Here is a 15613-nt window from a genome sequence, read left to right as displayed (position 1 = left end):
CATACAGCCACTATAGGAACATAGCTAATAAATACACTCTGTATCCACTACATTATATATCTGTATACTGTTCACTGCTCCATTACATATCTGTATACAACACTTCATTATATATCTGTACACACTGCTCTATTATATATCTGTATGCAGTAGACCGCACAAAATCTGGTACAATGTATCACCAGGTGTTATCCAAATCTAATCCACTTGTATCACAGATCTAAAGACATAATGGAGCGGTGTATACAGATATATTATAGAGCTGCATATGCAAATATATAGTCTAATATTCTAGATGTACTGAATCATAATTGTGATTCAGTACATAAATATATGAATGTATAGTTAGTCCATTGTACAGTAGTTTATTATTTTTTATTTATTCTTAACCCCATGAGCCCTATTTTTAACCCTTCCAGCCCCTCCTCGCCCGTGTGAAAGGGGCCTTAGATCCTATTGTAGCCATACTGAGAGTGGGGGGTAGAAAAGTTATTAGAGAATGTCCCAATTTCAAGTAATAAGATAGTTTGCTTCCAGTCAGGCGCAGGCAGTGTAGTCAGCGATACTGAGGTATAATACTGCAATGTACACCATTAGTCGATCCTTTTGTATGTACTTGCAACCTTAATGAAGGGCGGCATTAGCATATGAATGGCGATTTGCATGTAAATACCTTCAGTGTTTAGGGGATAAGAAAGTTATTAGAGAATGTCCCAATTTCAAGTAATAAGATAGTTTGCTTCAAGTATGTCAGATACACAATCAATATTATTGCATTCATCTGTTTTTTTTTTATCCTTCAAGTGTATATTGTTTTGTATCTTGATGGAGTTTTCCATATTTATTTTTATTTATTTGTTTTTCTCTGAAGTAGTGGATACAGTGTATTTATTAGCTATGTTCCTATAGTGGCTGAATGTTAATACAGTATTTATATTATATGTAAATTTACATATAGTATAATTAGTGTAATATTGTATAATTATTTATTCCATGATCCATATGAGGTATGGTGATTTAGATATAATGTATTGTACACTATAATGGACATATATAGATAACCTCTGTATTAAAAAAATAATTATACAATATTACACTAATTATACTATATGTAAATGTATATATAATATAAATATATAAAATATATTTACATATAATAAATCAATATAGCAGCTAAAATAATGACCAGCAATAAAACATAGCAATGAATAAAAAATAGCAATAAATTTAAATATCATAGTTTATGTAGCAGAGTTAGATAGTGTTCCAATTCACAGAGGGGAATAAGACACTTCCATATTCTAATATAATTGTAGCAGCATAGAATAGGAGAATAGAGAATATATATATATATATATATATATATATATATAGATATATATATATATATATATATATATATATATATATCAAAGTTCACAGCAATTTGTTGCAGTATAGACAAGGTTGCAGTAGTTGGTAAGTAACTATCAATGTCAGCGCTTGATCTTTTAATGGAATTTGCCATATAACAGAGACAGCAGGCAGTTAGTGAAGGACCTACAGTATTTATGGGATATTAATTTATTTGTTTGTGTATGCTCCTGGATCTATCACTTATTTATATGTATTGCTATTTTTTATTGCTGGTCATTATTTTAGCTATTGTCCTGATTTTAGTTAATAAACATGTACTCCACCAGAAGCGCAGTGAAAGGGTCTCCAGCCAGAAAATAACCTGCACTTTCAGCCTGCAGACAATACCCCCCTTCCCCCAACAGGGAGTTCCTTTTGTCTACGGGCTTTCAGTGAATGGGAGGGCAGGGCATCAGTGTGTAGAAAGATAGCGTGCAATCTCATTCACAGACTGCCTGTAGGGGGAGGGGGGATGGGGTGCAACCTTATTCAGAGCCTCAGTAAAGTTCATTTGATATACATTTGCTAATATAAGCTTAAGTCCCCAGAAGTTTTTTATGTTATATTTATATCCAGTGCAGCAGTATATTGTGTATATACATAGTTCCACTACCAATCGCAATGCATGACTGCATAGAAATGTAAATACTGATATTATTGATAACTAGCAATGCATTTTTTACAAATATAAAAATATATTACAAGTTATATTATAATATAAATAATAATAATTATAATATATATTTATATACACGCACATATACATGTATATAAATTATTCATTTTTATTCATAAAGTAAAGTAACACCATATGCAGTAATATATATTTGTACTGTATGTATTTTTATTTATTTAATTAGGGATTAGGCTATCTTTCTTTGCAAATTTTTGTCTCACTCTGCCGATTTGGCTGCGTGCAGAGCAGTAGTTATGATAGCGATATTATGTCCAAGCTCTCTCCCCCCCCCCCCCCTGGTGTAACAATCTGAATATACAACTGGGACATAATATCGCAAACATAACTACTGCTCTGCACACAGCCGAATCGGCAGAGTGAGACGTGAATGTCATGGTCTTACCTCCTTGCTGTTCTCCTTCGTTTGACATGTGCTGGCGGCCATCTTGATTTCTGGGTTTCTTGTAGCCTCCCACCCTGCGGCTCCTCCTTCCCACTGGGAGGAGCTGGATGCCTAGCTCATATATATAGGAGGTCTGTGGCTTCAGTTCCCTGCTGGTCCTCCTGTGCTCACATGCTTCTAAGACTGCTGCTGCTTCTGGTTCCTGATCCTGGCTTCGTCTGACTACCCTGCTGATTCCTGATCCTGGCTTCGTCTGACTACCCTGTTGGTTCCTGATCCTGGCTTCATCTGACTACCCTTCTGGTTCCTGATCTCTGGTTTCGCAAGACCCTGCTTCGGTTTAGCCATCCGTTTGGACTTTTGCCTTACAGCTTTATTTTCAATAAAGCCTTCTTATTTCCACTCATCTCTTGTTGTACGTCTGGTTCATGGTTCCATGACATTAGGACCAAGCCATGAATTCTGACGGTACAGGGCCATCCTCGCTACCTACACTGGTTGCCAAACTTGATCAGCAGGGTCACCTGTTGGGTCAGTTCGCTGTGGCGTTGCAAACCCTGCTTGAACGCACGGCTCATTTAGCTTCCGTTGCCGATGGGTCGGTTGTCGCTCCTGGGCCCGCTCCTACTGTCGCTCCGGTTGTTGCGCCAGAGTCTACCCCGACACCTGTTGCTGCGCCTGCGGTGTTTCGGGGTATGACCGGTTCTGCCCCCCTTCCACAGCGCTTTGGGGGAGAGCCAACTCAGTGCCGAGGTTTCCTTAACCAGGTGGGCATTTACTTCGAGTTGCTGCCACATGCCTTTCCTACTGAGAGATCAAAGGTGGGCTTCTTGATCTCGCTGCTCTCGGACAAGGCCTTGGCCTGGGCCAGCCCTTTATGGGAGAACAACAATCCGGTGGTGGCCGAGTTTTCCCGGTTTTGTTGCTTCTCTTCGGAAGGTATTCGATGTGCCGGCTCGTGCTGCCTCTGCTGCGAAGCTCCTTATGTCCATCAGACAGGGTTCACGATCTGTAGCTGAATACGCCATTGAGTTTCGTACCCTGGCAGCAGAGGTGGGCTGGAATAATGAGGCTCTGGTCGCTGCTTTCTCTCATGGTCTCTCGGATGCCTTGAAGGATGAGGTTGCAGCTAAGGACCTACCTGTGGAGCTCGAGTCTCTTATTTCTTTCCTGATTTTGATTGACACCAGACTCAGGGAGAGACCTTCCTTTCAGGAGAGCCTGCGGAGGCCTTCTAACAGATTGGCGCCTACGTTTGCTGTCCCACCCGTGCCTCCCTCTCCTCCCACGCCTCCTGGGGATGACTTGTCTGGGGGTGAACCCATGCAGCTGGGGTTTGCTCGCCTGTCCGAGGGGGAGAGGGTACTCCGCAGACGCGAGGGCCGATGCATGTACTGTGGTCTCGGTGGGCATTTTCGGTTGGCATGCCCGAACCGTCCGGGAAAACGCTCGCACCTGAGATCCTGTCGGGGGCAGATCTTGGGTGGAGTCTCCTCGTCCCCGGTTTCCCGTGTTGACAAACCACTGATTACTGTTGTCCTCTCCTGGGTCGGGGGCTCGGTGACGACCCAGGCGTTGGTGGACTCTGGTGCTGGTGGTTTGTTCATTGATAGTGTGTTCGCTGCCGCCAATTCCATTCCTCTGCAGCCTCGAGGTTCCCCACTGGCTCTTGAGGCGATAGACGGCAGACCCCTTCTGCCACCACACGTGACTCATGAGACCCTTCCAGTGGGGATGGCCATTGGTGCCGTTCACAGAGAGTCGGTCTGTCTCCAGGTTATTTCGTCTCCACACTACTCGGTGGTCTTGGGGTACCCCTGGCTCCAGAAGCATAATCCGACTTTCGATTGGAAATCGGCCGAGATCCTCTCGTGGTCACCGCAGTGTGGGGCTAGTTGCATCCATGGGCCTGTCAAGTTGCTGTGTACTTCCTCGGACTCTCTGTTGCCTCCTGAATACGAGGAGTACCGGGATGTATTCAATAAGGTGCGTGCGGTTGCCCTACCTCCGCACCGCCCATACGATTGTGCCATAGAGTTACAATCTGGTGCCGTTCCTCCTCGTGGCAAAGTCTATCCACTGTCGGTAGCGGAGAATGAGGCCATGGAGGAGTACGTGAGGGAGGCGCTTTCACGCGGACACATTCGCAAATCCTCGTCCCCGGCAGGGGCTGGATTTTTCTTTGTGAAAAAGAAGGGCGGTGAGTTGAGGCCTTGCATCGATTACAGGGGTCTCAATCGCATCACGATCAAGAACGCTTACCCGATACCCTTGATTTCCGAGCTGTTCGATCGCCTCAAAGGGGCCACGGTCTTTACCAAACTCGACCTGAGGGCGGCATATAACCTGGTAAGGATCAAGGCGGGCGATGAGTGGAAGACCGCGTTTAACACCAGGACCGGTCATTATGAATCCTTGGTTATGCCCTTTGGGTTGTGCAATGCGCCCGCAGTCTTCCAGGAATTCATCAACGATGTTTTCCGTGACCTGTTGCAGCAGTGTGTGGTGGTCTATTTGGATGACATCTTGGTATATTCTGAATCCATGGAGGCCCACATTCTGGATGTCAGACGAGTGTTGCAACGGTTACAAGAGAACAAGCTGTTCGGTAAGCTTGAGAAATGCGAATTTCACCGATCCCAGGTAACCTTCTTAGGTTACATCATTTCCGCTGAGGGGTTCTCCATGGATCCTGAGAAGGTTTCGGCTGTCTTACAGTGGCCCCAGCCCAGTGGTCTTCGTGCCCTGCAGCGCTTTTTGGGCTTCGCCAATTATTATCGGAAGTTCATCAGGGACTTTTCCATGCTAGCCAAGCCTCTCACGGATCTGACCAGGAAGGGCAGTAATCCCCAGGTCTGGCCGCCCGAGGCCATCCGAGCTTTTGAGGCTCTAAAGTCCGCCTTTGTGTCGGCTCTGATTCTGTCGCATCCCAACCCTGGGTTGCCGTTTGTCCTCGAGGTGGACGCGTCTGAGACGGGAGTAGGCGCCCTCCTGTCTCAGCGTAGAACACCAGAGGGTCCTCTGCTTCCTTGTGGGTTTTACTCCCGGAAACTGTCTTCCGCGGAGTGCAACTATCAGATTGGTGACAGGGAGTTATTGGCCATCGTGCAGGCCCTTAGAGAATGGAGGCACTTGCTCGAGGGCTCGGTGGTTCCGGTTCTCATCCTGACGGACCACAAGAATCTGACCTACCTCTCTGAGGCCAAGAGATTGACACCACGTCAGGCCAGATGGGCTCTGTTCTTGTCACGTTTTAATTACGTGGTCTCCTACCTACCCGGTTCCAAGAACATCAGAGCGGATGCCTTATCACGGCAGTACTCCGAGCTGTCCGGGGAGGAGTCGATTCCGACTTCGGTCATACCTCCGAATCAGATCCTGGCCGCCATTCGCACCAGCCTGACCTCTCCCCTGGGTGAGCAGATTTTGGCGGCTCAATCTGGTGCTCCCTCTGGGAGACCCAACGGCAGGTGTTTTGTGCCTGAGGAGTTGCGCACTCGGTTGTTGCGAACCTACCATAACTCCAAGGCCGCGGGGCATCCTGGAAAGAATCAGCTGTCCTGGGCTGTTTCACGTCTGTTCTGGTGGCCTTCTCTACGTTCCGACATCGCCGCATATGTAGCGGCATGCTCCGTTTGTGCCCAGAGTAAGTCCCCTCGGCACCTTCCGTTGGGCCTTTTGCAACCCATAGCCACCGGGGAGCGTCCATGGTCACACCTGGGGATGGATTTCATTGTGGACCTCCCTGCATCCCGAGGCCATACGGTCATTCTCATGATAGTGGATCGGTTTTCCAAAATGTGCCACTGTGTACCTCTCAAGAAGTTACCCTCTGCACAAGAGTTGGCCTCGATTTTTGCCAGGGAGGTCTTCCGGTTGCACGGTTTGCCCAAGGAGATTGTGTCGGATCGGTGGAGTCAGTTTGTGTCCAGGTTCTGGCGCGCCTTTTGCTCCCAGTTGGGGATTCATCTCTCTTTCTCATCGGCCTACCACCCTCAGTCCAATGGGGCCGCAGAATGATCCAATCAGGCCTTGGAGCAATTCCTTCGTTGCTATGTCTCCGATCACCAAGACAATTGGGTTGACCTCCTGCCTTGGGCTGAGTTTGCCAGGAACACGGCGGTGAACTCTTCCTCTGGGACGTCTCCCTTCATGGCCAATTATGGTTTCCAACCTGCCGTGTTACCGGAGGTATTCTCTCCCCAGGATATTCCGGCTGTGGAGGATCACCTTTCCGTCCTACGTGCTTCTTGGGTACAGATCCAGAGGTCCCTTGAGGTCTCTGCGCAGCACCAGAGACTCCAGGCTGATCGCAGACGAGCGCCCGCTCCTTCCTACCAGGTCGGAGACCGCGTATGGTTGTCCACCCGCAACCTCAACCTTCGAGTGCCCACTCCCAAGCTGGCGCCTCGCTTTGTTGGTCCCTTCCGAGTGCTTCGCAGGGTAAACCCGGTAGCCTATGCCCTTGCGCTTCCTCCTGGCATGCGGATCTCCAACGTGTTTCATGTCTCCCTCTTGAAGCCACTGGTGTGTAATCGTTTCACTTCCTCGATTCCTCGGCCTCGTCCGGTCCAAGTGGGCAATCGTGAGGAGTATGAGGTGAGCAATATCCTGGACTCACGCCTGGTCCGCGGCCGGGTGCAGTTTTTGGTCCATTGGCGTGGTTATGGTCCAGAGGAGCGTTCCTGGGTTCCCTCCGCAGATGTCCATGCTCCTGCCTTGCTCCGAGCCTTCCACGCACGCTTCCCTCAGAAACCGTTCCTTACTCCGCGGAGGAGGGACCCTTGAGGGGGAGGTACTGTCATGGTCTTACCTCCTTGCTGTTCTCCTTCGTTTGACATGTGCTGGCGGCCATCTTGGTTTCTGGGTTTCTTGTAGCCTCCCACCCTGCGGCTCCTCCTTCCCACTGGGAGGAGCTGGATGCCTAGCTCATATATATAGGAGGTCTGTGGCTTCAGTTCCCTGCTGGTCCTCCTGTGCTCACATGCTTCTAAGACTGCTGCTGCTTCTGGTTCCTGATCCTGGCTTCGTCTGACTACCCTGCTGATTCCTGATCCTGGCTTCGTCTGACTACCCTGTTGGTTCCTGATCCTGGCTTCATCTGACTACCCTTCTGGTTCCTGATCTCTGGTTTTGCAAGACCCTGCTTCGGTTTAGCCATCCGTTTGGACTTTTGCCTTACAGCTTTATTTTCAATAAAGCCTTCTTATTTCCACTCATCTCTTGTTGTACGTCTGGTTCATGGTTCCATGACAGTGAAGCCGGACACTGCGCTGCAGTATGTGCCGGAAGTATATAAGTCTTTGTCTTTGCTGTGGATAGTAGGTTTAGGAGGGGGAGGTGACTTGGATTGACAGCCTGGGGAAGCAGCCCTATGCTGGATGAAGGAGTGTGAGAGCGGAGGAATGTAATTACCTAGTTGAAATCGCCATGCGATTACTTCGAGTTATATTAATCGCATGGCGATTTCAACTTGGACCTGGTTTACTATGGTTGGCTTCAATGGCTTGGTAGAATTAGCGAATATGACGAATATATTCGTTATATTCCACAAAACGAAGATAACGAATGTATTCGTCATATTCCACAAAACGAAGATAACGAAGTATTCTGCATCTTCGTTTTAGCTACCTATATATCAACTTCGCTAATTCTAGCAATCATATAGGAAAGTTTACTATAGAGACAGCTAAGTTTAATTCGCTATGCGATTATATTACTTTGCTTTTTTTTTATAAATAGAATAATTATAATAATTATCAGGTATTATAATTATTCCATTTGTTTTTTTTTTTAAAAGCAGTCATATAATCGCATAGCGAATTAAACTTAGCTGTCTCTATAGTAAACTTTCCTATATGATTGCTAGAATTAGCGAAGTTGATATATAGGTAGCTAAAACGAAGATGCAGAATACTTCGTTATCTTCGTTTTGTGGAATATGACGAATACATTCGTTATCTTCGTTTTGTGGAATATAACGAATATATTCGTCATATTCGCTAATTCTACCAAGCCAACCATAGTAAACCAGGTCCAAGTTGAAATCGCAATTCGATTAATTCAAGTTATAATAATCGAATTTCGATTTTAACTTAGCACTGCTATATTCCATATTAGGCTAGAATTAACGAATATGGAATATAGCAGTGCTAAGTTAAAAATCGAAATTCGAATATTATAACTTGAAATAATCGCATTGCTATTTCAATAGGAGAGTAGCCTTTAAGTTAAAATCGAAATTCGATTATTATAACTTGAAATAATCGAATTGCGATTTCAACGTAATTCTCAAATCCGACAGTACATTTTAGTATATGGAGACGTTTCCATGGTGATGGGGACGCTCCATGAGCACGCAAGTCGGCAGAAGCGGCAACGGGCACTGACTGGAGCAGTCAGGAAGCCAGGAATCCAAAGGACAGGTAAGAACAACTTTAGGGAAGTGGGAAAGAAAAAAATATTTAAAAAAAAAAAAAAAAAAAAAAAAAAAAATGAATATTCGAAATATCGAATTTATATCACTATATTCGAAATATTCGCGAATTAGCGAAGTGCCGATATTCGCGAAAAAAATATTCGAATATTCGCGCTCAACACTACTCCTGAGGATGGGGTTCTGGATAACTCAGAAACGTGTTGAGCCACACCTGTCTTTCACAATAAGGCCTCTTTCACACGGGCGTGAGCTTTTTTGCCCGGATAAGAGCCGGGTGCGTTGCGGGAAAATGCGCGATTTTTTCTGCGCAAGTGCAAAACATTGTCATGCGTTGCACTCGCGTGAGAAAAATCGCGCATGTTTGGTACCCAAACCCGAACTTCTTCATAGAAGTTCGGGCTTGGGATTGATGTTCTGAAGATTGTATTATTTTCCCTTATAACATGGTTATAAGGGAAAATAATAGCATTCTGAAAACAGAATGCATAGTAAACCAGCGCTAGAGGGGTTAAAAAAAATAAAAAATAATTTAACTCACCTTAGTCCACTTGATCGCGAAGCCCGGCATCTCCTTGTGTCTCCGCTGCTGATGAACAGGACCTGGGGTGAGCTGCTGCATTAAATACAGGTTAAGGACCTTCGATGACGTCACTCCGGTCATCACATGGTACGTCACATGATCTTTTACCATGGTGATTCACCATGGTAAAAGACCATGTGATGACCGGAGTGACGTCATCGAAGGTCCTTAAGCTCTATTTAATGGAGTAGCTCACCCCAGGTCCTGTTCATCAGCAGCGGAGACACAAGGAGATGCCGCCTTCGCGAGCAAGTGGACTAAGGTGAGTTAAATTATTTTTAATTTTTTTTTAACCCCTCTAGCGCTGGTTTACTATGCATTCTGTATTCAGAATGCTATTATTTTCCCTTATAACCATGTTATAAGGGAAAATAATAATGATCGGGTCTCCATCCCGATGGTCTCCTAGCAACCATGCGTGCAAATCGCACGGCATCCGTACTTGCTTGCGGATGCCATCCGATTTTCACACACCCCATTCACTTCTATGGGGCCTGCGTCACGTCAAAATTGGAAAATATAGAGCATGCTGTGATTTCAACTGAACGCACAAGTGATGCGTTAAAAACATCGCTCGTGTGCACAGCCCCATAGAAATGAATGGGTCAGGATTTAGTGCGGGTGCCATACGTTCGCCGCACGGATCGCACCCGCACGGAAAACTCGCCCGTGTGAAAGGGGCCTAAAGGAATTGACAAGAAGTACCGTCCGTAAGACTGCTGTTTCTTCCTAATATCTTACAAGCGACCCAGTCGAGGGAGGTAGTTTCGTGAGTGTCCCACAAAACTCCTCCCTGGTGAAGTGAGTGATTTTCATTCTCTATGGTTTTTAATGCCTAGCTTTTATTACGCTATCCAAGTGTGGACTTAGTGTGGGCTAGTGGCATCCCGAATCCCTCAGGGATACCACGGACATCTGTCCATGATTATAGACCTATACAGACATATTACTCTCTCTGATCAATTAGTACGCACCCTTGTATGAATGTCGATCACATATAGAGAAAGCGTAGCACTACCCTCATTTGGGACGGACAGACTTGCGTCAGCAGTGTGGTCGTCTTTTAGGTGTGTATGTTTTTATATATATACCTCCCCCTTTTCGGTCTACTATTCGCATAACATTGTTCCCAGCAGCGAACTGGGAGTCCAAGATGCATCCAGACATCCTCCCCATGCTGTTCCCGAAACATTTCAGTGGTATTTCCATCCATTTCTGACGTTTTCCTATGAACCCGAGACCCTCCCCTCTTCAGAGTAGGGGATGTCTGGTTTAATGCTCAGGTTCTCCCATTGGCTTCCATTGTGCTTGGGTGCTCAATAGAGCACCAGAGCCTTCCGAGGTGTTCCACTCAAGCACCCCAGCACTTTGGTGCTCAACCAACACTAGTGCTTATGCATTATAAATCTCTTAACTCTCTGTCACTCCACAGTAGGTCAGTAAACACTTTTAAGGTGTTATCCCACAAACAGTATTTATATGCAATGAGCCAAGCATTATTCTAATATGTATGCAAAAAACATATTGTAAGCTTTTTTATTTAGATTGTATTTTACTGTCTGGTAGCACCCCCTGCTGTTTATCCTTCTGGTCCACCGTCTCCTCTATTCAGTGGTGGACTAACATGTCCGGTAGCTTTCCAGCTAAACCTCCTCTCTTTGCTAGAGTAGGAATTTCATAGAGTAGTAGTGAAAGGGCCAGACACCTTTCAAGTATATAGGTATATCTCTCTCTAGACAGTGAAAAAGGAAATTGCGAGAGCATTACATACAGTATGCATCTCTGGAGCTACGTGTGGGCAGCTATTTGTTAGGCAAGGAAAGAAGGGGGTAACAGGAGTTTATTGCAGTACATTCTGGGAGATGCAGCTCGTCGATGAGGTTCTGCTCACTCATAAAAAGGCAATCAAGTCCTCCAGATATGTAAGTAACACACTGTTTTAAATTTATGAGAAACCCCTTTAAAGTTAAAGGGGTTGTCGAGGTTCAGAGCTGAACATATCCCTTCTTCCCCCACTCCGCCCCTCTGATATGAGCATCGGAGGATTTCATGCTCCAATGCTCTCTGTTGGCTTGCGCTAAATCACGCAGGACAAGGGTTTTTTCTGGAGATCCGCTGATGTACCAGGCTTTCCATAGGGTAAGCTAGTCGTTCAGTCTCCATTAAACCTGTTATAAGGTAAAGATAGTATAAGAAGTCACAAGTATGGTTAATATGTTACACTCCCAGTGGGGAAACAGGTAATTAATGGGAGAGAATGACATAAAGAACATGTAACAGTCTAAAGTGCCATATATAAAATACACCAATCAAGAACTACTGACTGAAATAAATATTAACGACCATATGGTTCAAACCCTGACGCACGTTTCACGTATAGCTTCCTCAGGGGATGGTGTACAAATATAAACAAACAGCCCTTGTGCTGGTGGGGGAAGATGGGGATACGTCCGTGTTCAGAACCCCTTTAATTAATCATCGGATATCTTTATGGTATGGTCACACAAGATGAAAATTCAATGAAAAAACACAGATGTTATCACAAATCCTTGGAAAATGCATGGCAAATCCACCGCAAAATCTACATGCAGATTAAACACAGTTTTGTTTTTTTTCCAGCAGATTTGCTGCAGATACCACCCTATATATTCCAAAAGGAGAACTCATATGTGGAAAGGAAAGAATGCTAGAAAACAAGCTCTATGGCACTACTAGTCCAATTACATAAAATTTTAAAAAATACATTTATAATCGTACACATTTCAGGTTCCACCCCTTCATCAAGGGCATCAGGGTACAGTACAGGGTACAAAGGGTGGAATCAGACATGGGAAAAATGTAATGGCATACAGTAAATTGACATGAGCATTTCCTCAGCGTATCTACCGCAAGTGAACATAGTCTTAAAGGGGTCTGAGCAACTTTTATTTTTTTATATAGAGCACTAAATCTCTTGATTCTGTCGACCAGCAATCAACTGATTGCTATTGATCCTACTCCTGACGTTAGCTGATTTTGCCAGGGGATTTGTCATCTGTGGCTAGCTATGTGTTTTCCCTGCAGTTGCTGCTGTATGAAAAATTTAACATTACAGTACAGGGCAGCCATTTAGATAAATCCATGTTATACGAGGACTGGACTGAGTCTGCCAGGACGAGAGCAGCTCTCATTGTACATCCCTTCTTTCTGGCTCATACAGGGGGTCCTAAAAATGCATATGGACAATAATTATCTTCATGAGACAATTGTTTTAACACAAATCCAGAATTAAATTATAAAAGTATTGCCACCTACATCTGCCACTAGAGGAATGTACTAAAGATGGATTTATACAGCTTTTATTTAAATCAATTATAAATTTGTCTTTGATGAGCTCCACCTAGTGGTGAATGCAGGCAGATAGAAGATGGATTAATACAAATTCTATTTAAATCAATAATAAAATGGTCTTCAGTGAGCTCCCCCTAGTGGTGACTGCAGGTAGATGGAATTATATAATTAAACTCTATATATCAAGCCGAGCAGTCACACAATAGGGCTTTTCAACATTCTGGGTTTATTTTAGCAAACATTTTCTGACATTCTTCGTTTTTCCTCCACTCATTTCAGTTTTTAAAAGTGGATGTGAAAGCAGGCAGGGTAAGCATGTCAAGGTGATTTAAGCCAGATTTATGTACCACAGTAAAGGGTTGGCATAGCAAGTAGAAGTGTTAGACTTAAAGATGCGCCAAACTTGAACAAATTATAAATTTGGTGCAAATTACAGCAGCATAAAGTGATATAGGCTATGGTGCGTTAAAAAACAATTTAGGCAATAAATATTCAATCCTATATATCCTTATGTGCTATGCAGCTAGCAATTACTTTTAATGCAGTGTCTGATGAATTCACTACCATATAGCTTTTGTTTCTGTGGGGGACATAAAATTGCACCATAGAAAACAGAACCACTACGTACCAAGGCAGGCAAAGCTTAAACCACAGAAAATATAATTCCCTAGAGACAGTATCATCCGCTCCTAATTAAATATCTTTGCTGGATTCCCGAGCACTTTATCAGGTTTAAACGCTGAATTGACAACCAGCTGACCTTTATAGCTACCAGGCTGTCAGAAAGTGTAGGTGTGTGTTTCTATATAAAAAAGATAAGTCCTGGCTGAGGACGGACTGAGTAGAAAGGGCAAACATGTTTAATTCCGTGCAATTATCTTCCGAGGTGCATGCCTGTTGGGAAAATGTCATTTGTGTATGGAAAATGTTGAGAACATTGAAGAGAAAAAAAAAGAGTGAAATTTTAGTCGATAACCTTTTTCAAAATTTGCTCACCCGCATCCATGTATTTCTATTGCAGTTTTAATTTCATGCAATATATTTCTGAGATCTTTAAGGGGTTTATGCAGCTTAGAAATCCCATATACCCCAAAGGAATTCTGAATTGGTAGAGGATGTCCTCCTTTCAGCATCCTGCCCAGAGCAGAGATTGGTTACCAAGAGTGTTTCTTATCTAGAGGGCATGTCCTGTCCTGAGTTATACAACAGTTTGATTCGAATGGGCACTGTGTAATGCTTCATGTCTCCTGGGAGGGTGTGCAAAAAAAATTAACACATACTTCCCCACATACTGTATAGTGGGTGATAGCTGGGGTCCCAGCAGGGGCCACTTTGTGATTTCCTATTGTGAAGGGATCCTAGCAAACAGTTATTTTCAAAAGCGGATAACCCCATTAAGGGGGTTCTTCTGGATTAAAAAAAAAATAAAATGGGCTAGCAGCAGTTGATAAAAAAAAGAAAAACAACCCCAAAAAAAAAAAACAGTACTCTCTGATTGAATTCCCTGCTGCTCTAGCACCGATGCTCCATTAGTCACTGACGGTCTTTGTTTTCCTCAGTGCAGCAATCTGCTAGTGGTGCCAACTGATTGGAGGAAAGCCAATTATTGACATAAGAGATGAGTGAATTTTTCAAAAATTCGATTCGGCCAGTTAGTCGAAGTTTTCGGAAAAATTTGGTTCGATCCGAATTTATTTGCGGTGAATTACATTAAAAAAACTGCTATTTCCAGGCTGCAAAGAGCCTTTATAGGGGTACAGAACACTGTGCCTTGCAGTGACACGCATAGGGAGTCTTCTGTGGTAGTAAAATAATACTGTGAGTCAGTATGACATGCAGATGACAGGCGTCACTCTTAGAATCACTGCATATACTTATTTGGGCAGTCACGGATCCAAAACTGACCAAATAACTGAAGTATCAACTCAGCCTTATAGGAAGCTGTTAGCGTCAAGAAGAAGCGCACTCCTTTTACACCCTCGTCAGCTGATTCCAAATAGATGTCTACAGAACCTGTTCTATTGAAAGCTTAAACAAGTAGAGCCCCTGACAGAGTGGAGAGGGTGTAAGCAGTAAGTTTGTGTTGACGGCACTAATTAGTTTGCCCTTCCTCAGATCCGTCAGAACAATAACCCCCAAAAAACAGATCCTGTCTGTTGAGCATCTGCCTTCACTCGGTCAGCATTTGTCAGTAATTCATCAGCATTGCTAATGCCAAAAAACAGGAGTGGATCCAAAACAGAGATGACACGTGATTTGAATGTTTTCAGTGTTTTGTACCCACTCCTGCTTTTGGCTAGCAAATCATAAGCCAATTCTGATGGGAGCATACAGGCATTAAAGCTGCTACACAGAGAGGAACCGTTGTACGTTTTATTCTTCCTTTCTTCTGACAGATCAGAAGAAGTGTCAAATAAATTATGATGATGTCAGCCAGGCTAAAGCAAAAATAGTGGACCAGTCAAGTGGAACAGCACGAGAAGTTCACAGAGTGGACCTATGACATAGTGGTGAGGTGGAAGCAGCATGAGGAGACCAAAGAGTGGCCCAATGATAGGGTCTGGAGGTGGAAGCAGTATGAGGAGGCCAGCGAGTGGCACAATGACCGAGTCTGGAGTTGGAAGCAATATGAGGAAGCCACAGAGTGGCACAATGACCAAGTCTGGAGGTGGCAGCAGCATGAGGAAGCAACAGAGTGGCGCAATGACAGAGCATGGAGGTGGCAGCAGCATCAGGAGGAGGCCACAGAGTGGCACAATGACAGAGTGTGGAGGTGGCAGCAGCATGGGT

Source organism: Bufo gargarizans, chromosome 2, assembly GCF_014858855.1.
Source record: "Bufo gargarizans isolate SCDJY-AF-19 chromosome 2, ASM1485885v1, whole genome shotgun sequence".
Taxonomy (NCBI): domain Eukaryota; kingdom Metazoa; phylum Chordata; class Amphibia; order Anura; family Bufonidae; genus Bufo; species Bufo gargarizans.
The sequence above is the reverse complement of the archived record's forward strand: the minus strand, read 5'-3'. Positions refer to the sequence as shown.